Source organism: Suncus etruscus, chromosome 8, assembly GCF_024139225.1.
Source record: "Suncus etruscus isolate mSunEtr1 chromosome 8, mSunEtr1.pri.cur, whole genome shotgun sequence".
Lineage (NCBI taxonomy): Eukaryota > Metazoa > Chordata > Mammalia > Eulipotyphla > Soricidae > Suncus > Suncus etruscus.
Window position 1 is genome coordinate 70,861,892 of NC_064855.1, and position 27,598 is coordinate 70,889,489.

Consider the following 27,598-nt stretch of genomic DNA (forward strand, 5'->3'; position numbering starts at 1 on the left):
ATTAGTTTCATTTCTCTGTTTTGGTAATCAGTATAATTAAAATTATTGTTTCTTTAGTACATTCTAAAATTCTCCTGCTCTTCTCTTTTTATTTGGTCATTTTTATCAAAGAGAAATAAATAAGATAAAAAAATTGGGACGGGGGTTTGGGTCACACCCAGCGACGCTCAGGGGTTACTCTTGGTTCTGCACTCAGAAATCGCTCCTTGCAGGCATGGGGATCATATGGTATGCCGGGAATCTAACCACCATCTCTCCTGGATAAGCTGCGTGCAAGACAATTGCCCTACCACTGTGCTATCTCTCTGGCCCCATAATAAGATAAAATTTTATTAGTTGCTGAGACTAGTTAAAAAACTTAAAGGTGGGGGTCGGGCGGTGGCACTGGAGGTAAGGTGCCTGCCTTGCCTGCGCTAGCCTAGGATGGGCCGCGGTTCGATCCCCCGGCGTCCCATATGGTCCCCCAAGTAGCCAGGAGCAACTTCTGAGCGCATAGCCAGGAGTAACCCCTGAGCGTCACCGGGTGTGGCCCAAAAACCAAAAAAAACAAAAACAAAAACAAAAACAAAACTTATAGGTGAAACCAAGAGAGAGCAGAAGGTCAGGCAGATGGTTTATATGCAGCTGATGGGGATCTAATACCTAGCACCAGAACACGGGTCCTTAAATTCCCTATAGGAAGGATCCCTGAGCACAGAGCCAGGAGTAAACTCTGACGACAACTATGTATATGTCCCCCTCAAAAAAAAATGTTTAAATGCTTGTCTTTTTTTTTTTTTTAAAGAGTATGGAATGTTGGTGTATTTAAGTGAACATTTTTGGACTTGTGCTGAAAATCCATTTATTTAAAATGATCTTTTGCCATAAGATTAAGAGTAAGAAAAAAAAGATTAAGAGTATACCATTTCTTTTTCTTTTGTTTTTTTGGGCCACATCCAACGATGCTCAGGATACTCTTGGTTCTCTGCTCAGAAATTGCTCCTGGCAGGCTTGGGGATCATATGAGATGCAGGGGAATGAACCCCAATTCATCTGGGTCAGCTGCATGCAAGGCAGATGTCCTATCACTATGCTATCACTCCAGCTCCCAAGGATACTATTTCTTAACATTGATTAAATTTTGATTAAAATTATAAACTATAACTAAGTTTTTGAGGATTTCATAAAATGTTCAAGTTATTCTTGATTTTTATGTATGTGATTTTTATGTATCACTTTGAAAACCTATGTTTGATGAACTGACTTCTTTGTAATCATAGCTACAATGTGATTTTTGTTCTCAGTTCCTCAAAAATTATTCAGAGTGTTTGGAGAGATAGTGGAATCAGAAAATCTCAGAATTAAAATGTATGTTAAAACTACCAAATCTCTTGATACCCAATATGTCACATAAAGGGGAAACTAAAATTCCATAATAGTTTTGAAGCGACTTTCCCAGTCACCATTGGTTATAAAAATTGCAGGGTATAGATTCTGCTACCAAGTACTCTCAAGTTACCATCTGGTTTTATTTTCATTTATTTATTTATTTATTTATTTATTTATTTATTTATTTATATATTTATTTATTTGTTTGTTTGTTTGTTTGTTTGTTTGGTTTTGGGGCTACATCCGTGACGTTCAGGGATTACTCCTGGCCATGTGCTCAGAAATTGCTCCTGGCTTGGGGTACCATATGGGACGCAGGGGGAATCGAACCATGGTCTGCTCTAGGCTAGCGCTCGCAAGACCTTATGCCCAACACTACTGCTCCGGCCTCACACCTGCTTTTACTGATTTTTGCATTTTAATGCAAAACTAACTGCAGTACAATATGGAATGTTTTGGACACTAGAAAAGGCAAAGCAATTCTGAAAACCTTTGCTCCCAGACTCCTCTTCATTATTGTTCTTTTCTTTCATAGTAACATTACTTTCTGTGTCTAGTTTCTCACTTCTCATTCTTTCTAATACTCAATTTAGTTGTCCTTTTAAAATTAATGTCTACTACTATTACAGTTCTTTGAAAGTCAGTGGTGAGGTCTATGCTGCTAAGTTCAGCTTTCTCTACTTCCCTAGACTTCAGCTTAATAGATTTGTCATCAGAGTTGAGCACACTTGCTTATAACTTTCTTTTGGAAACATTTTATTTGACTTATAGGCCAGTAAAATATTTGTGGTGTCTTCTTGTCTTGTTTCTGGGTATAATCCTTTTCAGTGGTTTTGCTAGTTCTATCTCACCTTTCTGACTTCTGTACTTCTAGGAATGTCCTGGATGGAGAATTAGTATAGTGGATAGGGCATTTGCCTTGCACATGGCTAACCTGTTTTGACCCAGGTTTGAAACCTAGCATCACAAACAGGTTTCCAAGTCTTATTCCTGACTCTGTGCTCAAGGAGTGATCCCTGAATCAGGAATAAAGCCTTGGACACTGTGATCTCCTCAACCCTCTCCAAAACAAAATATATACATAGGAATTTCCAAAAAAGCATTATTTTTTACCATTAATAGCTGTACCTTTAGTAACGTTCATCCAGATGTATATGTTTATCATATATACACTAATGACTTAAAATTTATCTGCCTCTACTACCAGTTTTAAGATTATGCAGTCAAAACTCAATTTGACATTTCCACAAGGAACATTTCTGACAATATGGTGAAAACTGAATTCCTGATATTTCTCCATACTATCCCTATAGTTATTGTTTCTGATCAATTTGGCACCTATAGCTTTCTAATTGTCAAAAATGGAGTTAGGAGTCTTTCCTTTACTCCCGCTTTTCATCTATTCCAAAATTGTGTTGGACATTTCTCCCTCAACATACCCGTGATTGTATTTTCCCTTTTGTTTATACTCTCTATCTTTTTTGGGTGGTTGCATTATCTTCTTCCATCCTTAGGCTTCTGCACTCTCTTTTTGACACAGCAGTTAAATAAATGATTGATTTGCTCCAAACTTTCAGTTAAAATCACTAATGAAGTTCTTCTATAGTTCTAAGTACCCTTCCTCCAATTACACAAAAGAACCATAGTATCTTCTTGCTTTCCTTGAGCCCTTGACAGGGTTCCTGTAGAGTCTTTGCATAGGTTTTATTCCTCCTAAAAACTTTCTTCCTTAAATATGCCTACGTGACTAGAAGTCTTTACTGGAAAAGACGAGTACTTCCTATCTAATCTTTCTAAAATGCTGATCTTCTCTTTGCAATTTTTTTTTATTTTTCCTTCTTTGTTCTTATCATTAACACCAAAATTTTATTTATAATTTTCACACTTATATTTAATTAATTAAGTTTATCTTTTTTTGTTAAAGTATTAGTATCATTTGAGTAGAGATCACTTATCAACAATATATCTTTGTTCACTTCTATATAATAAGGGCCTAGAACTGTGCCTGGCACAGTTCATGGTTAGTAAATACTTGTCAAATTGAAGAATGGATAAATATACTTCAAATCAGGCATTAATTGCATATGCTCAACTTGGTTTCTTTTCCTTTGTTTTTTGTTTGTTTGTTTGTTTTTGAGTCATACCTAGTTGTGCTCAGGTATTATTCCTGACTCTGTGCTCAGGGATCACTCCTGACAGAATCTCTGGACCATATGGGGTCCTGGGGAACAACCCAGAACAGTTACACCTACAGCAAGCACACTATGTGCTGTACTATCACTCTGGCCTCAAATTTAGTTTTTTGATAGACTGTTTCTCTTCTTAAAATGAAGTTGGACTGGATTATTGTGGGGTTTTTGTTTTATTTTGCTTTTCTTTGTCTTCTTTCATTTGGAGGGCACAGGGTGGGCATGAAGGGGTTCTGAAGATCATGCTGTGCTAGGGAACATATGCTTTAGTCCTTTGAGCAACTACCCCATGAGTTCTATTTGATTTATTTAATGCTGCTCACCACAGTGCTCAGGATTGCTTTTTTCCTGTGCTCAGGAGTAACCTCCCAGGCTAGGGATTGAGCTGTCATTAGCCTCATACAAGGTAAACACCTTGCATTCTGCATTATCTCTTTCAAGCCAACGTGAATGAGTTCTAGTTTAAAGCAATAAATTAACCACATATTAAATGTTGTTATTTCATAATTTTATTCATTTGACCTATTTTTTTAGCCAAGTGTTTGTATACAAATGCCAAATATTGGACTAGAGGTATAGTACAGCCATTAGGCACTTGCCTTGCATGTGGCCAACCTGGGTTTGATCCTTGGCACCCATGTGGTCCCTTGAGCTCTGCCAAAAGTGATCCGTGGGCATAAACCAGGATAATCCCTTAGCACCACAGGGTGGGGACCCCTCCAGAAAAATAGTTCAGTGTTTCTACTGGAAACTACAACTTTAGAATGATATATACCTACATGATAAAGCTAATTTTAAATATAATTAATTTTAGAAATAATCATGAACACAGTGTATTTAGATATATTTTATCTACAAATATAAGGTATTATATTTTATTAATATAAATGTTAGAGATTTAAAGTTTATGCACTGAAATGTTTGCTACTTGTTTCTCCCTGTAGCATAATAAAACTTACATTTTTGAATTACTTGCTAAGTTCTCAGTACTATCTTCTGCATTTTATGCAAATGAAGTGTACTTCTTTTATGACTTACATTTATTGAGGTATATTTTATATATAGTGCAACTGGCTCTAGTCATATAGCATGTGTCTTATTAAACATTTAACTGAATTTGGTAGTTGTTTAAAAATAAATTTTATTTATGATTTATTATCAGTAAATATTTGACTTAATGATATCCCCTAGGAACTACAAAAAATTACAAAAGTGCCCTCTGCACTTTTATGTTCATCATAGAACTATTTACAATAGCCAGAATCTGGAAGCAACCCAGGTGCCTGACAACAGATAAGTGACTAAAGAAACTTGTACATCTACACAATGGAATACTACGTAGCCGTTAGGGGAAAAATTAAGTAATGAAATTTGCTCATACATGGATGGACACGGAGAGTATTATGCTGAGTTAAATGCATCAGAGGAAAAGGGATAAACAGAATAATCTCACTCATCTACGGGATATAAGGAAAATAAAAGGCAGAGTGTGAATGATATCCAAAGACAATAGAGATGAGGATTAGTAGAACCAGTTCATGGTAGGAAGTTTGCCACAAAGAGCTGAGAGTGCAGTGAGAGTTAGAGTAGGGTCTAATATGAAAGGAATATTTATGACACCGCTTCATTAGCAGTAGTGCAAACCACAATGTCAAAGAAGAAAAGAGAGAGAGGGAGGAGAGAGAGGGGGTGAAAGGAAGAGAAAGAGAGGGAGGGATGGAGAGCAGAGAGAGGAGGGAAGGAAGGGAAAGGAGAGAGAGAAAGAGAGAGAGAAGTAAAATACTTAACCAGAAGCAGGTGGGAAGGAATGGGTGGGAGGGAAGAGGGCATCAAGGATGGTGAAAGAGAACATGTTGACACTGGAAATGTGCACTGGTGAAGGTTGTTATACATTGTATGGCTGTAACTCAGTCATGATCAACTACTACTAACATGTAGTATGAACAACCTTTTAACCATGATGTTTAAATTGGAAAAAAATGTTTCTACTCTTATAGGTAATAAAATAATACTAAAATGAATATCTCTCACCAGAGGTCAATCTTTTTATCTTAACAGTAACTCTGGGATTTCCTTCTTAGGAATAGCTGAAATATTGGCTTCTCTTGAAGAATAACTGCAGTTATCCTCTCTTACCTTATTTAACTTGTGACCAAATTCCTTTAAATCTTTTAAATTGCAAAATCACAGGCCTGGGGATATCTCAGGGGCAGAGGGCTGCCTTGCAGGCATGATGCTACAAGTTCTATCCCAGTCCTGCCCCATGAGTTGAGAACCTTCCTAGTAACATGGCCATGTATGACCCACAGTGCCCCAACAAAGTGCACAATCACCAATACATCACAGTGACGTGTTCAAGCATAACAACTTAAATGTTTGAGCTTCACAACCAAGTGTGTGACCCTGTCACAAATGGGAGGAGAAAATAAATTACAAAATCCAAAATCTTCTTTGAAATCATATTCTAAAATCTGTCATTATTGTTGTGAACTTTAATACAAATGGATTTTCTCAATACCAGAAGCTTATCTGTTTATGTATACATACTTACTAAAAACATATTTTACTATTGGGAAGAAACTGAAGAGCTGAGCTTCATGCCTGGCATGCAGAAGGCCAGGACTGCACATGGTCCCTTGAATACTAGTGTCATGGGTGTAGCCAATGAATACTGTTGGATGTGACCCCAAAATAAAAAACAGGGGCCGGGCGGTGGCGCTGGAGGTAAGGTGCCTGCCTTGCCTGCGCTAGCCTAGGACGGACCGAGGTTCGATCCCCCGGCGTCCCATATGGTCCCCCAAGAAGCCAGGAGCAACTTCTGAGCGCATAGCCAGGAGTAACCCCTGAGCATCACAGGGTGTGGCCCAAAAACCAAAAAAAAAAAAAAGAAAAAAAAACAAAAACAATAAAACTCTACACACTAACTTTATCTTTTAAAAACCTTTATCAGAAATAATATTGACTTGAGGCAGTTTATCCTGATATATTTAGGGATTATATAAACTATTTTGACATAATATGGCTTCAGATCCCCTTTAAAGCTTTATTTATAGGGGCCAGAGAGATAGCATGGAGGTAAGGGATTTGCCTTTCATGCAGAAGGTCAGTGGTTCGAATTCCAGCATCCCATATGGTTCCCTGAGCCTGCCAGGAGTAACCCCTGAGCGCTGCTGGTTGTGACCCCCCAAAAAAAGCTTTATTTATAGTTTTATAGTTGTTTTGATCTTAACTTACCTGTCACTTGTTTATTTTTATATCATCCTTTCACTTTTTTTTTCTTTTACCCCTTGTGATTTCTATTTCTTTTTGCAAGGTGGTTGGGGTTGTGGTGGGTGATCATACCCGGCTTGCTCAGGTCAGAGCTTACTCCTGGCTCTATACTCAGGTATTACTCCTGAGTGACCAGGCTCAGAGGACCAATATTGGGTACCCAGGATCAAATCTAGGTTGGCCACCTGCAAGGCCAAAGCTTCCTACCCCCTGTACTATTTATTGCTCCAGCTCTGCAATTTCTATTTCTGATTAGCTAAAAGATAGTGAAATTATTAGACTCCTGGTACTAATTCTGGGAAAGTGCTAGAGGTTTTTCAGTAAACATATCCTGTGACTGTTCAGCAGATCTGTTTTCTTAGTTTTGTGTTGTTACTAGTCATTCTAGATAAACACACTTAAAGCTAAATTTGATATTTAGCCATAGGGAAAAAGACATCAAAAGCATTTTTAAATGATAAGTCATTAAACAGTGGATATTATTTTTAAATAATAGTAAGTGATAGTATAATAACTATCAAGGGTTGAAATTAATAGGTGCTTCATGAACTGAAAGGTGGTTTATAATTATGTTTTGAAGGAGTTTGTAAAATTCTTAATCAGTGATAGTCTACCTGTACTATAATAAGATAGAATGATTATCTTTTGGTTGTTGGGCCACACCCAGTGGTGCTCAGGGGTTTCTCCAGCTCTGCACTCAGAAATCACTCCTTGTGGCTCAGGAGACCATATGGGATGCTGAGTATTGAACCTGGGTCGGTGGCATGCAAGGCAAATGCTCTACCTGCTGTGCTATGGCTCTAGCCCTAGGATAATTTTTTTCAAATCATTCATTTAAGGAAGAATGCTTGCTATTTGTATTTTCCTTTTGTAAAATATTGGGATAAAGGTTAGGTAGCGTTTGCACTTGATTTAAAGCATTTTTTAACGTTTTTAAAATTTACTTTTAAATAAATACATTTATAACTTAAAGCATTATTGGAGGTGCTCTCATTTATGGCTATTTTTCAGTTCATGTTCTTAGAATAATATTTATCCACTGAGAGGCCAAGGTTAATAGTGATAAATATGTTTCAACTGCTTAGGTACTTTTTCAGAGGTAAGATAATTTAGTAAGACTTACTACAGTTTTTTGTTGATATTCTTAGGCTTTTAGTGGGATTACTGACACAGGCAAAGCTTTGATTTGCGGAAATTTTTGTTTGAAAAGTAAAGAAAACAGTGACTTGCTTGGATGTTAGAATTATGAACCTATTTGCATTGATAATTTTTTAAATAAATTTTTATAAAGCTTACAATTATATTTAAAATATTTTTTGCTATGTCAGATTTTAGTTTCTAAGCCTTAAGTTTTATTTATTTATTTATTTTTAATTTTAAAAACCAGATTAATGCATACTTACTTTGGCACTGAACTTTGAATTTTAAGTGGATTTTATCTGTTTAGTAAACTTAGAAATCTGCATCTGTTATTGCACTTTGCTAGCTTTTTTAGATTACATAGCAATATACCTCCTTCATATAAGGGTTAATGAGTAGCCAGGTTAGACTTGCCAGTCCATTGTTAAATTAAAAGCCAGAAAGTTTGCTGTCTCCTTTTCAATCCTTCCCTTACATTTTTATTTTCATACTTAAATTAACTCAGTGCTAAAATAATTTTTTAAATTGGGGATTTTAAGCTCAGCATGATTTTTAATTTTTCTTTGCTATAGATTGTTTTATTGTTATATTTATTTAAATTATGTAATTAATGTACTGGTTAATGGTTTAATCAAGGTAGATTTTGATCCTTGGCTCTGCCTCTCTACTTTTCCTATCCCTCTCTCTGTTTTTTTTTACCTGTAGATTTGCATGTTTGACCTAGCAGAATAATTGGGTTCACAGCAACATGGGCGTGCCTCCCTTAGAAACACTTAGTTTCACGTATGACTCATAAGCTGAAGCACAGACACCACTTCCCCAATCTACAGGAGCCATTTTAACAGCATAAAACTTGCCGGATTGCTTTTTTATTTTCGAGCTCAAGGACAGTATCTAAAGAGGAGACTATTTGAAGGTAACTTGCTGTGATTTTTTTGTTTGCTTCTGGCTATTTTCTGAGCTGATAAACTGAGGGTGGCTCTTACCTGTCGAAGAACATGGCTGAATGTGTTCTTTAACTCTGAAAAAATGTGCAGTCAGTCACATGCTTGATTACACTTAACTACTTGAACAAAGCATTCAAACTCTGGAAAGTTAGGTCTTCTTAATAAAACATCATTAATAATTTGTGTAATTTCCTCCCTTTTCTCTTTATGATAAGAATGAAAGAGGTTTTATTTTGTTTCTTTAACTATGTCAGATTTTATTTTTTAAAAATCCAATTGTAGTTATGAAGGTAGCTAGGATTTTACTATAGTATATTTATGGGTAAGTAGGGTGCTAAGAGAAAAATTTAGAGGGCCACGACTTTGATTTTGCTAAATTAGCTAAGAGCAAGTTTTGGGACAATTGGGTTATAGGTGTGTTACTCACTGACTTTCTTTTGAGTGAAAGGAATGATTCTGAACATTCAGTTTAAAAAATGGAACTTTTAAATAGAATTGTTAAGTGAAAGGAATGGTTCTAAGTAAAGGAGGTTATTAAGTAAAGAATAAAAGACTAGAAAGATTAATTTACAATTAGAAAAATTGTTATGCAATTCACACTGAATCGAAAGTAAATTTGGGTATACAGTAATTACAAATATTTTGTTTTGGAAATAAACTTTCCAAATTATTTATGAACTGATGATATTAGGTAGTTCTTTGGTAACTAGTAACTTTCTAAGTGCTTGAAAGGCTGTTTAGGTGAAAGGTAAGACTTACAAAAACAGTTATTACTATTTCTTGTTTTTTCAAAGAAATGTTGCTCTTAACAGAGATCAGTTTTGTGGGTTTACAGTAAAGACAGCAGACATTTTACCAGTTCAGTCCTGAGCCAGTTGCAAGCATCTTTGCATATTGTTCTTTTAGTCAAGCTATTTGAGAACACTGAGGCTATATTTACTTCTAAACTGATCTGTATGAGGAAGCTAGTGAAACTTATCTGCCCCTTTTCGTGTATAAGACAGCAATCAAGGGATACACAAATAAGGGGAATCAAAGAATTTAGTTTCCTAAAATTAAGACACTGGTAAATTTTAAATAAAGTACATATTGGCAACGCATATCTGTGGGTTTAGATCCTGTGACTTGCTCAAGGTTGTACAGTGCTTAATGGCGGGGTTTCCAGTCTGAAGCTGCTCTGGCTAGTCCACCCCAACAATTGGCGCTTTGTTTGAAATGAACCGTAGTTTCTAAAGAGTAAATAAGACCTTAATTAAGTTGTTTAATGATAAGATGCAACAAAATGAATTCATAGTTTTGAAAAAGTATTCAAAATAGTTTCCTTTTTTTATTGTAGATGTATTTGTTCAGTTTCTGTTGCTTTCACTATTATAACTTTTTCATTGTTTGAAGCATTGTGACATTAAAATGAGCATGGGTATATGGAAAACAAGGAGTTGGGAATTTGTATACAAAAACATGTTTATTTTTGCTTTAGTTTTACCTCATATTTTAGGAGGGTAAATACTGCTTAATGTGATGCCTTATATTAAAATATGTTATGCAGGGCCCGGAGAGATAGCCCAGCGGCATTTGCCTTGCAAGCAGCCGATCCAGGACCAAAGGTGGTTGGTTCGAATCCCAGTGTCCCATATGGTCCCCCGTGCCTGCCAGGAGCTATTTCTGAGCAGACAGCCAGGAGTAACCCCTGAGCACCGCCGGTGTGGCCCAAAAACCAAAAAAAAAAAAAAAAAAAAGAAACTTTGTGTATGAATTTTTTACATTCAGAGACTATAGTTATCTTAAATTTAACTTTTTCTTTTTTTTAAATTTAACTTTTTCATAATTAATAAATTTTTTGCATTTGACTTTTTGTTTTTGAGCCACACCCTGCATGATCATGAGTTACTCCTGGCTTTGTGCTCAAAAATTGCTCCTAGCAGGCTTTGGGGACCATATGGGAATTGAACCCGGGTTCATTCTGGGTCGGCCGCCCTGGATCGGCTGCATGCAAGGCAAATGCTCTACTGCTGTGCTATCTCTCTGACCCCCAACATTTGACTTTTTTTTTTTAAAGTCAGTATATACTATATTACAAGTACTATTATATTACTATATATACAAGTACTATTCTTTCAATTTAGTCTTCGGTTTACTTCACCCAGTATTGTTTGGGCTCATCTTGTTGCTGCTTGGGAGACTAAATGCTTAAGGAAATTAACTTTAGCTCTTTAAGTCATCTCTCTGGCCATATTCATTTTTTAGTGTGTTTTATTGAGATGGCTAAATTTTACTTAAGATCTACTGTTCTTCAGGTTTGAAATTTGGATTCTCCCAGCCTCATCAACTCTCCTAGATTTTTTAGTTTTTTAGTTTTTAGTTTTTTTAGTTTCAGTTTTTGGCCACACCAGTGGTGTTCAGGGTTTACTCCTGGGCTCTGCACTACCCCTAGTAGGCTTGGGGAACCATATCAGATGATGGGGATGCAACCCAGGTCAGTCATGCTAAGACATCTAAAGCAACCACCCTACTCACTCTACTATTGCTCCTGCCTCAAATCTCCTAGATTTCTATGTCTCCTCACACAATTCAAAATTAGATCCTCTAAAGTTGGTCATCTTTGCCCTAGGCAGGAAAACATACACTGTTTTCTCAGAATCTGAGATCTTCCTGGGAAATGGGCTATGGTAATCTAGATTAAATAAATCATTAAATAGTAAAATTTAGGTTCAGACTGCTTAGAACGCAAAAGTGACTGAAACCTTTAACATTCAGGGAAGTTCATGGATCTTTAGTATTTATTATTTGGGAAAATGAATATTGTTTGTCTAGGTTATTTTCTTTGGGCCACACAGCACTCAGGGTTACTCCTGGCTCTGCGCTGAGAAATCTCTCCTGGTAGGCTCAGGGGCATATGGGATGCCAGAATCAAACCTGGGTCCGTCCTGGGTCTGCCATTCCAGATTGGCCGCATGCAAAGCAAATGCCCTACTACTGTGCATCTCTCTGGCCCCCTGTGTTGGTTATTTTCACCAAGGTTGGAGAGATGATGCAGCTGGTAGAATGCTTGCCTTGTACACAACCATCAGGGTTTGATCCCAGGCATCATGTGTGATTGCTTGAGTACCACCTGGTTTGACCAAAACAAGAACAACAAAAGAGTAGGTTCTCCAATAAGATATAATATAATTGAAATTAGAGATAATTTATCTTATTTCTTCTGCATTTTTCAAGTTCTGGTATCTAAGTACCAAGAAATTGAGTAGGCTGCTTTTAAGAGTGCTGATTTTTTTTTTTTTTTTTTGCTTTAGTTTGGGCCACAGCCAGTGCTGCTCAGGGTTAGTCCTGGCTCTTTGCTCAGAAATCACTTTTGGCAGGCTCAGGGGACCATAATTGGGATGCCAGGGATTGAACTGGACCCAGGTCAGCTGCATGCAAGGCAAGTGGCCTACCCACTATGCTGCTGCTCTGACCCATGGGTACTAAACTTTTTAAAGGCCTGTGACCATTGGCTTAATCTGTTTGATGAGCCAGTTTCCAAATTCAGGAATGACTTGTCTTTTTCCTTATGAAAAAGGGATTGTCCTTGGTCATTCCTAGAAACTGCTGAGAGAAGCCATGTAAAGCTTCTCTTCCCCAGTAATACTCTTTAGTTTATAATAAGCTTAACTCATAAACCCAGTGAGATTTGCATTATAGGAACCTGGGCAATGATCTGAGTTTCTTTAAAGCAGGCTTTGGGAAGCATATGGATCTGGTTTTAAGTGTCACAAAAGTTCTGAGAGAGGAGCATTAAAGAACCAGAATTCTTGGGGCCAGAGAGCACAGCGTTAGGGCGTTTTCCTTGCACACAGCCGATCCAGGACAGACAGTGGTTCGAATCCTGGCATTCCTTATGGTCCCCTGAGCCTGCCAGGAGCGATTTCTGAGCACAGAGCCAGGAGTAACCCCTGAGCACTGCTGGGTGTATCCCAAAAACCAATCCCTTCCCCCCAATAAAAAGAACCAGAGTTCTCCAGGGCCCCATCTGACCACCACTCCAGCTGAGGGATTCTTATGAATAGATTGAACTGCCCCCACAATGGTTTGTGAACTGCTATCCTGGGTGTTGCATTTAAATTCCAATATATATTTCATAGTGTAAAAATTTATATTATAATGTATCTTAATTTTCAGAAATGGAAGTTCCATAAGAACCCTTTAAAAACAAATCTGACTGGTATCTGTACACTGTAACCATTAATGGAAAAAATTAATACTTTCACAGTAGTATTTCATTAAAGCAGTAATTTCAACCTTTGTTATAACAGTATTTTTTGGGGAGATCATACCTGACAGCGCTCAGGGGTTACTTCTGGCTCTATGCTCAGAAATCGCTCCTGATAGGCTCGGGGGACCATGTGGGATGCCGGGATTCGAACCACCATCCTTTTGCATGCAAGGCAAATGCCCTACCTCCATGCTATCTCTCTGGCCCCTGTTATGACAGTATTAACTGACTTCACTCAGATTATGATTCATCATGATGTAGGTTTGGCTATCAGTCCTCATTGAATAAGGCCATAGATGATCGTGATTCAAATATTTATTGTGATTCAGATACTCATTGTCCTTCAGAAATGGAGATTACAGGTGTAAGAGCTCATATTTAGTAGATTAATATTTGAATTTTAAAGCAACAACAATACTTTGAAGTCCATTGTCTCTATAATAAAATAGAAGTAATTTATTTTCAGTGTTAGAATTTCTTTAGCCTTTTCTTCCGTATTCCTTTATCTGTTATCTTTGATCTTGTGTATTACTCTTTTATTTTGCTCTTTCAACCTATTGACAATGGCCACAAAAAACTAACTAATTAATTTATCATATTTGATTAATGTGCTCTTTATCTTTCAAAGGATCATATTCTATATTAGCTTTTTGTTTTGTGTTTAGTTTTGCAGATCAAACTTATTCCCTTATATTCTTATTCATTGAGACGAGGAAGGTGGGTTTTTGTTGTTGTTGTTGTTGTTGTTGTTCTTTGGGGTCACCCGGTGGCACTCAGGGGTTACTCTTGGCTCTGTGCTCAGAAGTTGCCACTGGCAGGCCCAAAATACTATATGGGATGCCAAGATTCAAACCACCATCTGTCCTGGGTTGGCTGTGTGTAAGGCAAGTGCCCTACTGCTGTGTTATCTCTCTGGCCCAAGGATAGTGTTTTTAAAAACAAATTTTGGGATCATATTCACATTGCTCATGGATTTATACCTGGCTATGTACTTTCATTTTTTTTAATTCCACAAACAACTTCTTTATTCCTTTTTTTCTAATTTTATAAGAACTTTTTATGTATACTTTTTATTGATTATTTTATTTAAACACAATGGATATGAGGTATTTAATAATACAGAAGTTCTTTTTCACAAATGCAAAGTTATTCATGATTGAGTTTCAGTCATGCAGCACCCATCACCAGTGCACAATCCCTTCCACCAATGTCCCCAGTTTCTCTCCCTCCCTCCCCCCTGCCTGCCCAAGGGGCAGTTTTCTTCTCTCTCTCTCTCTCTCTTTCTCTCTCTCTCTCTGTCTCTCTGTCTGTCACTCTCTCTCTCTTTCTCTCTCTCACTTCCTTCCCCCTCTTTAAATACTATGGTTTGCAATTTTCTTAGTGATGGGTATTGTGCCTATCACTTTATCACCTTTCAGCATCCAATTCTTGTCCAGAGTTATCAAGTGGGACCCTTTCTGATGGGACTCTGGTGATCATTGTGATGCTGGGAATCGAACTAGGGTTGGCAGCATGCATGAAAAATGCCTTACCTCTTCTACTCTCTCTAGCTCCTGGCTTATTTTTTACTACCAGATGCTGAATATTATTTTTGAGATTTCATTCTTATGAGAAATATACTTCTGAGTCCAGAGCAGATAGAACACTTGCTTTGCATGTGACTGACCTGAGTTTGGTCCTTGGCATCACATAGCTTGCACCATTAGGAGTGTTCTGTGAATACAAACCCAGGAGTACGGTCTGAACACTGGAGTGTGGCCCTCAAACAACAATAAAATAAAATAAAAAAAAGAAATAGACTTCACTTCCAGCTTTTCTGGTATGCAGGCATCAAACTGAGGACCTCACACTTATGAGCCATATACTTGACCATTGAACCACATTTTTAGCACTGTTTTTTTTTAGAAAATTTTTTACATTAAATTACTTCATAAACTACTTGTTTATAGTCTTTGCTTTATGTTCCATCTAACACACATAGTGTTTAACAAATTTTTGTAAGAATGGGAAAAAGAATATCATTGGTTGAATTGTTTAAAATGAATGTTTTTTCATTTGGTTATACATTATTTTACTTCTTTGTTTGGAGCTGCTTCAAGAGATACTGGAAATTAATAATGCCACTTAGCTTGATTATGGAAATTTTTAACTAGCTGAGCAAAGTATTGATCTATATTACACATATTAAGGTACCCCACACTTCATGAAAAAATAATAGATGATGATTGCTTTGTTGGAATAAAGTTAAGAATTATGCTGCTTGATTTTGTTTGTACAGATTTCTGTGCAGGACATTTTTATTTTTATTTTTTGTTTTGTATTTGGGCTACCCAGATCCATCCGGGTTGGCTGCATACAAGGCAAACACCCTGTTACTGTGCTATTGCTCTGGCTCCTGTGCAGAACATTTTATTTATTTTTTCATTTATAAATGTGCATGGAAGAAGAAAGAAAAAGAAGGAAGGAAGGAAGGAAGGAAGGAAGGAAGGAAGGAAGGAAGGAAGGAAGGAAGGAAGGAAGGAAGGAAGGAAGGAAGGAAGGAAAAGAAAGAAGTGAAAGAAAGAAAAGGAAAGATTTTTCATTTGCCATTTAACTGCAGTAGGGTTATCAATTCTCTTTTATGTCCATATTTTAATCTCCTAAAATTATTTTATCTAAATAAGATCTACAAAACTAGAGGTATAGATCAAAGATCTAGAGCTCATGTTTTACATGTGGAGACCTTGGGTTCAATCCTGAGACACTAAATTGCGAGTGATCTCCAAGAACTATTGGGTGTGGCCCCAAAATGAAAGCACCATGTTTTAGGGTTAGTTTTACACATTTTAAATGTACTCACAGTACTTCATCCACCAAAATTATTACTTCTCTAGCAGAGTCCATTATACCCCTACCTCCATTTTTTCAACTCCTTTCCCCTTCTCTCAATTATAGGGCCAGACTCTTGGGTTTATTTTCATTTGTCTTTGTTGTTTTCTTGAAATGATATTTTAATATCCCACATATGAGTAAGATTATTTGGCTTTTGCATTCTGACTTTGTTCCTTGGTATGAACATCATTTAACTTCACACACATTGTCACAAAGGGCAGTGCTTATCTTTTCTTATAGCAGAGTTATATTACATTATGTAAATATACCACATCACCATTTTGTTGTTGGGTTATACCTGTTGTTGCTCAAGATTTACTCCTAGCTCTTTGTTTGAAGGTTGCTCCTACAATGTTCGGGGTCCATGAGATGCAGGAGATTTAAATGGTGCCTCCCAAATGCATAATATACTCTCAGCCTGTTGAGCTATCTTTCTAGAGTCTAGAACCTATAGTACAACTTTTTTACCCTCTTCTTTGACATTACACCACTATAGTAAGAATAAATATATACATCTTTGTGTGTGTGTGTGTGTGTGTGTGTGTGTGTGTATGCGTGTGTGTCTTTGGGCAACACCTTACTCTGGCTCTGGATCACTTTTAATTTAACAGATAATTCTTTTTTTTTTTTTTTTTTTTTGGTTTTTGGGCCACACCCGGTAACGCTCAGGGGTTACTCCTGGCTATGCGCTCAGAAGTTGCTCCTGGCTTGGGGGACCATATGGGACACCGGGGGATCGAACCGCGGTCCATCCAAGGATAGCGCAGGCAAGGCAGGCACCTTACCTTTAGCGCCACCGCCCGGCCCCAACAGATAATTCTTAACTTTCTTCCAACAAAGAAATAAACACATTTTATTATTATTTTTGAATTGTAGAGTGCCATATATAATGCCAAGGATCAAACTCAGATCAGTCACGTTGTTGGGGATCATGTGGAGTGCCAAGGATTGAACCTGAGTCAGCTGTATGCAAAGCAAAATCCTGCTCTACCTGCTGTACTGCACTATAGTTCCTACCCCAATATGTTAGTTTATAATGCAATTTCACACTTCTGTGTGTGCATAAACTTCACTGCACCCAAGTTTAATGCCATTGTCATAATTAGATTTATCCATTGAATATTTTAGTTTTGTTTTTGAGACACATTCAGCAATGCTCAGGGGTTATTCCTGGCTCTGCACTCATGGATTACTCCTGGCAGTTCTCAAGGGATGATATGGGATGCCAGGGATTGAACCCAGGTTGGCTGAGTGCAAGGCAGACTTCCTATGCCTGCTGTACAACCTCTCAATATCCTCCCCCACTGTACCCTTTTTTCTGCCTCCTCTCCTCAGCCACATATTTTCCCCTTAGTCTTAGAATTTTTTTGTTGTAATTGCTTTGGTTATTTATATTCCTCATGTGAGTGAAACCATCTGGTGATTGTTTTTAAGATTATGACTTAGGCTTAGCATTATTATCTCAAATTTTATCCATGTTACACCAAAAGGCTTGATTTCTTTTGCTCCAGCAGTGGATTGGGGTGGATTGTGGGCATACCCAGCAGTGCTCAGTAATTACTCCTGACTATACTCAGGGATCACTTGGCAATGCTCTGGAACCATTTGTGGTACTGGGAATGAACCCAGGGTTGACAGTAGGAAAACCTTAATCTTTGTACTGTTTGGTCAAAAAAATTTTTTGTTGTTGTTGTTTTGGTTTGCTTTTGGGCCACAGCTGACAGTGCTCAGAGGTTGCTCCAGCACAGCACTCAGAATTTAATATGGTTTGGAGACCATATGGAATGCTGGGGATTGAACCTGGGTCAACCACATGCAAAGCAAGTACCATACCTACTGTACTGTCACTCCAGCCAATGATTTCATACTTTTAAACATTAGAATATTTTATTTCACTCCATATATAAACTTCAACTTCTTTATCTAGTCATTTGTGAGTGCATATATGTTATTTCCATGTCTTGACTACTATGGATAATGGTGCTATGAACATAGGGTGTATATATATTTTCAAATTAGTGTTTTCATATTCTTGGATAAATACCTAGTGTTAGTATTTCTAACCTAGTGTTAGTATTTCTACTATTACTAACCTAATGTTAGTATTTCTGCATCGTGTTATTTCTTTCCTTTCCTTTGTTTTTTGGGCTATACCTGGTGATGCTCAGGGGTTACTCTTGGCTATGCTCTCAGAAATCGCTCCTAACTTGGGGGACTATATGAGTCACAGGGATCGAACCAAGGTCAGTCCTAGATAGACTGCATGCAAGGCAAATGCCCTTCCGCTATGCTATCTCTCTGGCCCTCTTCTCCATTTTTTATTGGGTAGTTTGTATTTTTGTTATATGAGTTTATTATTTAAAAATATATTAATTCTGGGGCCAGAGAGATAGCACAGCGGTAAGGCATTTGCCTTGCATGCAGGAAGGTGGTTTGAATCCCAGCATCCCATATGGTCCACCCCCCCACCCACTCCGAGTCTGCTGGGGGTGATTTCTGAGCATAGAGCCAGGAGCCAGGAGTAACCCCTGAGCGCTGCTGGGTGTGAACCAAACAAAACAAAACAAACAAAACTATATATATATATATATATATATATATAAATTCTTTGATCTTAGATCTTCTTCCAGTCAGTAGATTTTTCTGTTGTGAGTTCTTTCACTATGTAAAATCCTTTAAGAAAAATATAATAAAAAATATAATGGAGCCAGAGTGATAGCACAGTACCTTGGGTTGGATTCCCTGGCACCCTATATGGTCCCCCAAGCACAACCAGGAATAATCCCTGAGTACAGCCAGGTGTAAGTCTGAGCACAGCTGGGTATGGCTTCCTAAAAAAGAAAAATATAAATACATAGTCCCTTTTAGGTATTAATTCTACATTTTACATTTATTTTTGTTTTGTTTCCCTTGCCTTTCTTTGGAGTCAAGCCCCCAGTGGTATCTTTGGGGCTGATTGACCATAAATATATCACCTGTGTTTTTTTTTTTTTTTCTCCTTTGGTGGTAGTGAGGCACATCTGCTGGCACTCAGGGGTTATTCCTGAATCTGTGTTCAGAAATTGGTTCTGGCAGGCTTAGGGAACCATATGGGATGCCTGGAATCAAACATGGGTTTGCAATGTGCAAAGGCAAATACCTTCTGCACTGTGGTATTGCTCAGGATCTCTGTGTTTTTCCTTTGTACTTTATGGTTTCAGTTGTTGTCTCCAAAGTTCATTCTGTTATTTGTTTTTGAATTTATTACTAAATGATATGATGTATATCAATCTATGTAATAAATTGACATGAAATAACAATCTAGTTGAGAAGAGAGAAAGAGAAGAAGAGTAGCTGTCCATATTTTCCTTTACTATTTTATTGAAGAGGGGTTCCTTACTTTTTTATTAAAACATAGTTATATATGATTGGGCTTAATTCTGGACTTTCAGGTTTTTTTTTTTTTATTGATCTGTGCGTCTATTTTTATTTTAATACACTATTTTAATTATTATAGTGTAGTTTGAAGTTTAGGATAGAACCTCCATTTTCATTGGGAGGGGAGCCATACCTAGTGGTGTTCAGGGAATTATATATGACATGCTTAGAGATGGCTTCTGACAGTACTCAAGAAACCAGAGTATCCGGGATGAAACCTGATGATCCCTTCTGCAAAGCAAGTACTGAAGCCCAATGTGCTATCTCCCCAGTGTTTGCTTCCATATTTTTCTTCTTCCCCTTCTCTCCTCAGGATAGTTTTGGGTGTTATTTGCTGTGGATTGCGTGGTCTTTTTGGTTTTGGTTATTTTTGTTGTTTGTTTGTTTGTTTTAGCAATGCGATATCAGCATTGCTTAGTGACTATTCTCAGCTTGGTGCTTAGGGTTATTATTCCTGGCACTGCTTTCAGGATCATGTAGGGCCAGCAATTGAACTCTGATCCCCTACAGTCAAAACTTGCACCCCACCCATTGTGCTATCTCTTTGATCCAATGTAACTAATTTTCTCCTAGTTTATGAACACTGAATGTATTTACATTTCTTTGCCACCATTTTATTTCATTTTTAGCAGTGTCTTGTCAGTATATAGTCTTTTACAAAACTCCTTTTAGTTATGCTTAGTTATGTTTCCAGACATTTTGTTTTTGATTGACTATAGATTATAGATTCTTTTTTTCTACCTAATTGTTTCTGGACAATAGCCTCTTGTAAATAATTTGTATATTGGCAAATATATACTTGTTTGTTGATTTTTTTTAAAGCCTCTGCTTTTTTATTAAATTTATTTTGAGTATTGAAGGGAATTGACAATGAAATAGGACTACGTGATTACAACTCTGTTGTTTATATACCATTCTTAGAGATGGATCTTTTAAATTTTGTTTTTGAGCCATACCTGACAGTACTCAGGGGTTTACTGCTGGCTCTGCCCCCGGAAATTACTCCTGACAGGCTCTGGGGACCATATAGACCATATATAGACTTGGGTTGGCTGAGTGCAAGGCAAATCCACTGTACTATCACTCTGGCACCCAGAGTTAAATCTTTTTTTCTGGTCTTAGCTTGATGTTTATTTCTTAATACATCATTTTTTGTATCCTTCCAAGTTTTTTCTATAAAAGAAAAATTCACTAAAACTGGGGGGAAGATATTCAGTTATTATATTTCTATTAACATATTAAACTCGGTAGTAACTGAATGCATATTAAATGGGAAATGTTTTATTATTTATCTACTACAGAAGTAAATAAGGGTTAGTGACTGCTATTAGAATGTGCATGTAGATAGACTGCTTAAACAAACTTCTCATTTTATTACTTAGGTTACTGTCAAAATGACTTTGAGATCCTTCCTGTAAGCTTTTTATTCTTTGTGGCATTAAAATTGGTTGGTCTTACACTTTAAATACATTTTTCTGATTTTTGTAGTCATTCATTGCTTATTTATATTTTAGATGTTGACATCATTTTTTTTGTCTTGTTTTGTTTTTTGGGACACACCCAACAGTGCACAGGGGTTACTCCTGGCTCTATGCTCAGAAATTGCTCCTGGCAGGCTCAGGGGACCATATGGGATGCCGGAATTTGAACCACCGTCCTTCTGCATGAAAGGCAAATGTCTTACCTCCATGCTATCTCTCCAGCCCCGTGTTTTTTTTTTTTTAATGCCTGAAACTGAACTTCATGCCTTACTTTTGCCTAGGCATTGCTTCTGCTTTGCCACTGAGCCATGTAAATCCCTGGCCCCTTGATGTTTGATTCAAGATAGGCCCTAGCAGTTATTTATTTTTCACATGGTATAAAAAGGCAAGTAATTCATTAGTATTTTTGAGAAAGTAGTTGTGGATTTATGAATTCCCTGAAAGAATTTGTGGGTCTGAGGATTGCATTTTGAGAATCACTGTGAGAAAGCAGCATTGGAAATAATTCACGTGTCCAAAAACAGATTGATTTAATTATGGTATATACAATTATGTAGTAGAACAAAGTTTATGTTAAATGTTTGTTATATGGTATTTTCCCATTTTGATCTTCTAATGAAGATATTGACATTTCTCAAGGAAAGTGAAAATGTCCTTTCTGAACTTTAGCCTCTCTGTAATTGGGGACCCTGTGATTGAAAGGAAACGAAGAGAAGAAAACTAAGAAGACAGGTCATTACTGTGCCCCTTCCAGTGTAAGGAATTTCTCTGTATTGATTATAAGTTTACTTTCTTGCAGTAATGGGAATTGGCAGTGATCACACTTAAATTCTAATCCAGCCATTTACAAACTGTACTTAAGACTATTCATTCTCTGGGCTAGAGTTGTGATGCAGAGGTAGGCTTTTGCCTTACACGAGGCTGACCTAGGGCAGACCTCATTTCGATCCCCTGGTGTCCCATATGGTCCTCAGGCCAGGAGTAATTTCTGAGCACATAGCCAGAAGTAACCCTGAGCATCACTGGGTGTGGCCCAAAAAAAAAAAAAAAAAGACTATTAATTCTCTACAAACTTCCTTTCAGCATCTTAAAAGTTGTACCTAAGATTTGATTTTACTTTATAAAGTGCTTTAAAATTTTTGTTTCTGGGCCACACCCTTTGGTGCTCAGGGCTTACTCGTAGCTCTGCAATCAGGCAGACTTGGGGGAACCATATGTGGGGTGCCAGAGATCAAACCCAGGTCAGTTGCATGCAAGGCAAGCATCCTACCCTCTCCTCTATACTATTGCTTCAATCTTGGCTTTTTAAAAATATTTTAAAAGTCATAAAGAATCTTGATATATCAAAAAAGTTTAAATACTAAAAGTCTGATCACATAATTAAAGCCTATCATTTTGTATTGAATATTCATCTCAAATGAAAATTTGAATGTGAATCTTTTGTGCCAGTAAAAATACAAAAGTAATAAAATGAACTATGTAAAAAATTACATTTTCTATAGCAAACACCTCTTTAGAATCCACATTATATATTTTATATAAAATTAGTTTGCATAAATACTTAGAATCAATGAGTGCCATAATTTCAATAAAACAAGCTTTATGCTCGACTAGTCTCTCTAATGGGAAATTAAAGAAGTAATTGTACATCTGTGTCTCTGTTCCTCTCATCGTGGTTTAACTGACAGGAAGCAGAGAACAAGATATGGCACACAAATGTCAAGTATTTCCTGCCTTCTCTGCGACATCTTCATATTGTTTTATAAATAGCCCAATTATTTATGTAAAAACATATCTAAGTATGGTGTCAGAAAGACTATATACAATGGGAAGAGTGTTTGTGAAAACAACAAATAAGATATTTAAGTTGAAACCAAATATTATGCATACAAACATTTATAGTTATCTGAAGTATTTTTAGGAGTAAACACTTTTACTATTAAGGCTTGAAAACCACAATGACAGAGAAAAAAAAATCTAATGTTTAAAAGATAGAACAGTCCTCAAACTATTTTAACCTGCTGGATAGATAAGTCAACTTGAGCTCTTAGATTATAACCCACTCTCCATGCTGGCCCTAACCTCTCAAAAAAAAAAAAAATAACTACCATAGCAAATAAAATTAACCTTTAAGAATCTCGCTCAAAACAAAGGACAAAAACCATGCCTTTTAGATCTCAGTCCTTTTATCATAGCTTCTTATCAGCACTCTCCCAGACTGTAAGTTCTGTCCCATAATATCAGCACTTCCTTGCTCATTTCTCTATAGTAATATCTTGACTTCCATTATTTAATTATTATCAATTATTAACTATACACAAAGCAAACAGAACTCTTTCCTTCTTTTTATTTTTTTGTGGGGTGGGGTACTGAATCCAGGGCCTTACATATGCAAGGCAAGCACTCTTATACTTAATTACATCCTAGCCCTACAAACCAATGTGGATAGGTGAATCCTTAAGCAAACTTCCAATTAATTGAAATTCTAAATTATGGTGCTAACAATTTCCCCTAATTTACCACTCATATTTCTACAAGTGATAGAAATCATAGCTACAATACATTAATTTTCTCCATTCATAATGGTCATTATTATCTAAACTGTAAACTACCATAACTATAATTAACCAATATTTAATGCTCTTACTCTAGGTCAATGTCTAAAATGACTCAATACTTTACTGCACATAAATATAACCTGAACTTTTTGTGATGTCTCTGTCCTAAATATAATTTAATATATGCTAAGAATCACCATTATGTATGACACCATACTACTAAAGTAATGTTACTTAATCCTGGGAAGAAAATGTCATTTTACCTAGTATTTTTCAACAAAGAATCTAGCTCTTCACGCTTTTAGAAGATATAAAAAGAGGGCTGGGGTGATAGTATAGTGGTTAAAACACATGCCTAGCACATTGCCTACTTGGTTTTAATCCCCAGCACCCCATTTAGTTCTCCAAGCCTGCCAGGAGTGATCCCTGAGCACAGAGCCAGGAATAAATTCTGAGCACCCTGGAGTGTGGTTGTCCCTCAAAAAAAATATGCAAAAGGAAAGTAGTCTATACTAAGTTCCCCCAAGTTCTTTTCCTGTCTCTTCTGCTTTCCAATAAACCTTTATATTTCAAAAATAAATAAAAAGTGGAAAAGTCAGTAGTGTCTTTTAACTTAAAGTGAAACATATATCTTCAGTATTATGTCTGGTCTTACTTGTAAATGTAGTACTCTCAATTGTTTCTAAAGTCTAGGAAATATATGTTGCCAGAAAGCTGAGAAAAATGTACTTTTCCACACACACATCCTTCCCACATTGCCTACTTGGTTTTAATCCCCAGCACCCCATTTAGTTCTCCAAGCCTGCCAGGAGTGATCAAGCCAAGATTGAAGCAATAGTATAGAGGAGAGGGTAGGATGCTTGCTTGTTGTAGAAATAAATGCAAACCTGATAGTTCTTTTTCTCATTCCAGAATCAGTCAGCTAATTAAATAGTTATAATTTTCTTTATGATTTATATGTAAGAAAATTATTACAAGTTTTCTTAGCTGTTTTTTCCTGTCTCTATTTGTGTTAATCTTTTACTGAAATTACGTTTCTTAGTGAAATTATCTGTTTCCATCCCTGTTAAAAATGTGATGGTTAATGCTTAAATTAAGGGGAAAAAGTGTTGTCTATAAGGACCAGAGCACTAATACAGCAGTTAAGGTGCTTGCCTTGCATGCGGCCAATCCGGTTCCATCCCCAGAATTACATTGGGTCCCCTGAATATTGCCAGGAATGATTCCTGAGTGCAGAGCCAGGAGTAACCCCTGAGCAGAACCACTGAGTAATCTCTGTTTTGATTAAAAAACAAACAAAATAAAGTGTTGGTAATTTATTAGTCCTCTAAAAAACATGGCTGAGAATACTTTCATTATCTTAAATTGCAGAGCATAAGAAATCGTTTGTTTTTGTCTTAGATTAATTTGGAGAAAATGTCTGTTGCTTCATTGAAGTTCTCTAGATTTCTCCACTGAGTGGAAAGGATGATTTCGTGTACAACTATTTGCTTCTCTCCAATTTTTCTAGTGTAATCATCAGTGATTTTTGACTTGTAAATTATAGTTTGAGGGCAATTAGTATATTCTAGTAGTATATTATAAATCCTATTGACAGTTTCTCCATAAAAATACAAATAGGTAATTATCTTTTAACATCAAATTTACATGATTAAACAAAAAACAAAGTCAGATTGAAGAATTCAGATCTACTTTTAAGGGATTGAAGGAAAAACTATAAAACTAAACCAGGTTAAAATAATGGGGGGGCAGGCACACTTGACAGTGATTAGGACTTATTTCTGGTTCTATACTCAAAGTTACTCCTACCAGGTCTTGAGACCACATGGGGTGCCAGTGATCAAACCCAGGTTGGCTGCATGCAACCCTACTCACTGTACTATTGCTCTGGTCCCATAAATCAATTTTATTTTTAAGAATTTTATAAGAACCAATGGAATAATTATTTAGTAAAAACCAATTTAGGCCAAACACCTGTATAATAAATTAGGCATTTGTAGAGTATAGCCTATGTAGGGATTCCTGTGTTAGTGAGATTTATTGTTGGTTGTGTGCTTCTGGAATTCAATCAGAATATACACATATATAGCCTACTATCAGTTGTTTCTGGCAAACAAGTACATCTTGTAATTTAATAAAATGGTAAAAGAAAGACATGAGGGCCCGGAGAGATAGCACAGTGGCGTTTGCCTTGCAAGCAGCCGATCCAGGACCAAAGGTGGTTGGTTCGAATCCCGGTGTCCTATATGGTCCCCCGTGCCTGCCAGGAGCTATTTCTGAGCAGACAGCCAGGAGTAACCCCTGAGCACCGCCGGGTGTGGCCCAAAAAAACCAAAACCAAAAAAAAAAAAATTAATAGGCATGGGAGTGTTAATATTAAGCAGCTTTTTGTGCGTGTGTGGTGGATATTGGTGAATGAAACTTTATATATTCCTGACCTTATGGGCACCATACATAGGGCCTCCATGCATGCCTGGCTCTCCTTTACTGTTTCATTCACATTTGTATTTTTTTTTTAGGAGTCTCTTAAGCAATGCCCAGGTGACCCAAGGGAAGTTGCTGATTGTGGTCAGTGTTTGACCTGCTAGGGCCACACCTGATAGTACTTGGGTGGTCTTAAGGTACATGTAGAACTTGGGACCTTCTACCTGCAAGATAGAAGCACTTCAGTCCTTTGAGATTCCTCCTTTTACCATTTAATTTACTTGTAATTTATTATAGTTAAGATAATGTGTTTGTTGCAGTTACCTCAACTTTTTAAAAGTTTTGGTTAGGGACTGAAATGATAGTATAGCAGATAGGGCATTTGCCTTGCATGCTGCTGACCTGGGTTTGATTCCCCAGCATCCCATTTGGTTTCCCAAGCACCATCTGGAGAAATTCCTGAGTGCAGAGCCAGGAGTAACCTCTTAGTGCTGCTAGGTGTGATCCCAAAACAAAAAGTTTGTTTTGAGGGTGAAGGTGAGATCAGTTAACCATGGGGTACTTGAGATTCATTCATGAAAAGCATGCATGTTAGACCTTTGTGTTATCTCCCTTGCCCAAGTTTTAAGGGGTTTTGTTTTGTTTTGTTTTGGTTTGGTTTTGCTTTGCTTTGCTAGGGGTTAAACCCAACTCCTCACCTATGCAAGGCAAGTGGTCTATGACTGAGTATATTTATAATTTTTGTTTGCTTGTTTTTGGGTCACACCTGGCAGCTCTCAGGGGTTACTCCTGGCTCTATGCTCAGAAATCACTCCTGGCAAGCTTGGAGGACCATATGGGATGCTGAGATTCGTACCACCATCCTTCTGCATGCAAGGCAAACGTCCCACCTCCATGCTATCTTTCTGGCTCTACTTCTTCTATAATTTTTTTAAATATGAATGCTTCACAAATTTATGTGTCATCCTTGTGCAGGGACCATTCTAATCTTCTCTGTATAATTCCAATTTATTATATGTGCTGCTGAAGCAAGCACTTCTTTTATAATTTTAAGGAATAACTTTATTAAGTATTTTTAGTTAACAAAAGAAAATTTTCTTGATCTAATGAACTAATTTGATTTTTTAATACAATGTACTGTGAATAGTAATTTTAATTAATGCACTTAATAAAAATAAATATAAAATATTTTTGTATTTTAGTAGCTTATAATCTTATGCATTTAGTAATTATGGAATAACATCTGGAATGACTTTGTATCTACTTTCATATCATTTGCAATAATGTAATATCTTAATTGATAGATTGTGATTGTCCCATCTGAAAAATTCTTATTGAGGGATTGGGAAATAAAATAATATAGAGAGTACTGGTATGATTTCTGAAAGCCACCAAGTACACAGTATTGGACAATACAGGTATATTTTTATTTTATTTTATTTTTTTGCTTTTTGGACCACACCCAGTGATGCTCAGGGGTTACTCCTGGCTATGCGCTCAGAAGTTGCTCCTGGATTGGGGGACCATATGGAATGCCAGGGGATTAAATCGCTAGGTCAGTGCATGCAAGGCAAATGCCCTACTGCTTGTATCACCACATTAGCCCCTAATTTTTTTTTTGTTTTTGTTTTTTTGTTTTTGGGGTCACACCCATTTGATGCTCAGGGGTTACTCCTGGCTAAGT

At 36.9% G+C, this 27,598-nt stretch overlaps 1 protein-coding gene and 1 non-coding gene across 2 annotated transcripts in view; one reads left to right on the top strand and one right to left on the bottom strand.

The window, feature by feature from the left end:
- Positions 1 to 27,598, top strand: part of ELF1 (E74 like ETS transcription factor 1) — a 125,471-nt gene that overhangs the window by 19,902 nt on the left and 77,971 nt on the right. The gene's annotated exons all lie outside the window — the stretch shown is intronic.
- LOC126017068 (U6 spliceosomal RNA) lies at positions 26,845 to 26,950 on the bottom strand. Its single transcript, XR_007498744.1, has one exon. It is a non-coding gene; the product is annotated as a U6 spliceosomal RNA (small nuclear RNA).